The 2,500-nt window shown below is 32.8% G+C and overlaps 1 protein-coding gene across 2 annotated transcripts in view; it reads left to right on the top strand.

The window, feature by feature from the left end:
* The window catches only part of FOXP2 (forkhead box P2), a 436,542-nt gene that overhangs the window by 242,596 nt on the left and 191,446 nt on the right, over positions 1–2,500 (top strand). The gene's annotated exons all lie outside the window — the stretch shown is intronic.

Raw genomic sequence — 2,500 nt, 5'->3', positions numbered from 1 at the left:
CGGGGCCAGCGCCCCCCGAACTCCTCCTGAAGCCTCTGCTATCAGCTCCTCATCTGCTCAGGCCCCTCATCACCTTGTGAGTCTGACCCCCTTCTCTTGTAAATACCGGGGTTTTTAATTATGACACCAGCTATTTATTGCTTTAACAGAAGGAGAGGTGTCCCTCGTAAGACAAAATATTGTCAAAATCCTCTTTTATAGAAACACGTTTTAACAGGATGGATAAATTGCGTGTGTACGGGCCTCTGAAATAACAGGTCATAATAGCTCTTAAAATTGAATCATTCTTAGTGCTGAATTAAACAGTGTACACTAGCTACTTTTATAGTTAAATATTTTAGACGGTGACAGAAAATGTGGAAAAAATAAATAGTTTTAGATTGAAATACGAGAAGTTAAGACTTAAATCTGTGCGTTGCTTCGAATTTAAGTGTATTCTGTTGTAACAATTTAGCACTTACAGTGTTAGAGTCTGAGGAAATACATGTTTCAGTGTCTTCATTAATTTCTTGGCAGTTTTACACCTCTCTCTAGATATAATCTATATATGCACACACTATATATACACTATTTTATATTAAATTAGACAAATATTATATAAAATTACTTCTATAATTTAGTATCGTTTTAATTGAAAAGCATGCCATCACCTTTATTCAGGTGTTCAGATTGTTATAACAGTATTTTAAAATCTTTATTGAGAGTGTATTTAATTGGTAAAAATGTTTAGAAGCCTGAATTTAAATGAAGCACCTTAAAACACAACAATACCAACAGAATAATGTGCCACTTACACGTTACTCAAAGCAGCAGTCCTAGCCATTTGTAGTCAATTTGTCCATACAGTCACAGATTCCAGCAGATAGCATTTGCCAAGACCACAGAGAATAACAACTGAAGATGAAAATATCCAGTTGAGTACTAATAACAGACAGGTTCTGAGGGGACAGGCTTAGAAGTGACAATCTTTTCTTCAAAATTGTGATTAGATCTTAAATAAGCAGACAGGCAAAGTAAAACCATGGGTACAGTTAATAGGACTCAAGAGGCATTTTATGGTAGGGTCTGCACCATAGGATTTAAATGCAACTTGAGTTAGATGTATAAGTCCTTCTATAAAATATGTTGATGTGAAACATAAACACTAGTAAACAAGCAGTAGGATGTCCTTTAGATAATGGGCATATCTTTATACTCCTTTGGCTTTTTTTTTTCCCCTCTGTTTTTAACCAGATGCCTTTTGAAATATGATTTAAGAGGAAAATGCTGCCTGTTTTTATTACTGTCACTGTGGTAACTCTCTAAAATATGATTTTTTATATGTGACTTGCCAGACAAACTTTGACAAGTAGAAAAACAGAGCAAACCCTTATGTACCTAGTGCCTATAGTTATTATTCTTAAGATTTTTTTATTGTTTAGATACATGCAAGATAGAGTGTACTAATGTCATAGTTTAACATTGTCATCTTGGCTTCTCTGAGTCATTTTTATGTTGGCCTTCAAATAAACAAATGAAGTTCTTCATAGTTTTTTCTAAAGCAAGCAAGTAAATGCTTGCTGTTTTTAATATGTTTCCTTCAGCTGGGCAGCTACTTAAAGTGATGCTAACACCTAAGAATAGCAATAGGGGCTGAGTAAAATCACAAAATAAGTTTTCATTGTGGCATGAATACATATTGGGCAAAGCTAAACATCAGGGATTTTAGACTATGTACTAGGAGCCACTGGGATAACCTAAAAATTTTAGTTTTTATATGGCCTTGTTCAAGTATCGTGTTCAAGCATATGATAAATTGGTAGACATGTAAAGTAAATAAGCTAAAATGATAAACTTCATTAGGTTCTTATGTGGAATTATATGGAGTTTGGACAGTCCTGTTATTGGCTTGATGAACTATGTTTTTTTGATCTTTATATAGAAATGAGAAGTTTGACTTAAATCTGGTAGTTATTCCTCCACCATGTATCAAGAGAGAATGACAGTATTCTATAATATATTGTAATATATACTTGGTGATAAATGGATTGGGTGCTGTCACAAGTCATCAGGTCGGCTTTGAAGATGTATGACTAGAACGTAAGCAACTTTTTATCTTACTGTCGATATTTATCAATTTATAAATATTGCTAAAGTGAATGCAGATTATTATTAAAATATGATACTAATTGTTATCTGCTCAGACTTGTTTCTTCTGCTTATTTTGGCTTATGACATTCTCTCTCTCATACATATATATATACATTCATACTCTCAGTTATTCACTTTCATTTTTTTTCTTGTCTGTTAAAATCAGTGTTAGATACTAGAATGTATAATACATGGAAAAAGCATATCCTTGATTAAATACATTCACAGATTATTCTGCATTAGATGTAGAATTTTATTTTGATATTAAGTTTGTAGAATTAATTGTTTGTGTCACTAAGGTCAAAATAGTTGCTAAAAAACATGATTGCTTTACAGGGTAGATTTGAGCTTGCATTTTGAGTATTCATTA

Source organism: Cygnus atratus, chromosome 1, assembly GCF_013377495.2.
Source record: "Cygnus atratus isolate AKBS03 ecotype Queensland, Australia chromosome 1, CAtr_DNAZoo_HiC_assembly, whole genome shotgun sequence".
Classification (NCBI taxonomy): Eukaryota; Metazoa; Chordata; class Aves; order Anseriformes; family Anatidae; genus Cygnus; species Cygnus atratus.
Note: the sequence above shows the minus strand (reverse complement) of the source record. Positions and strands in the feature narration are given on the sequence as shown.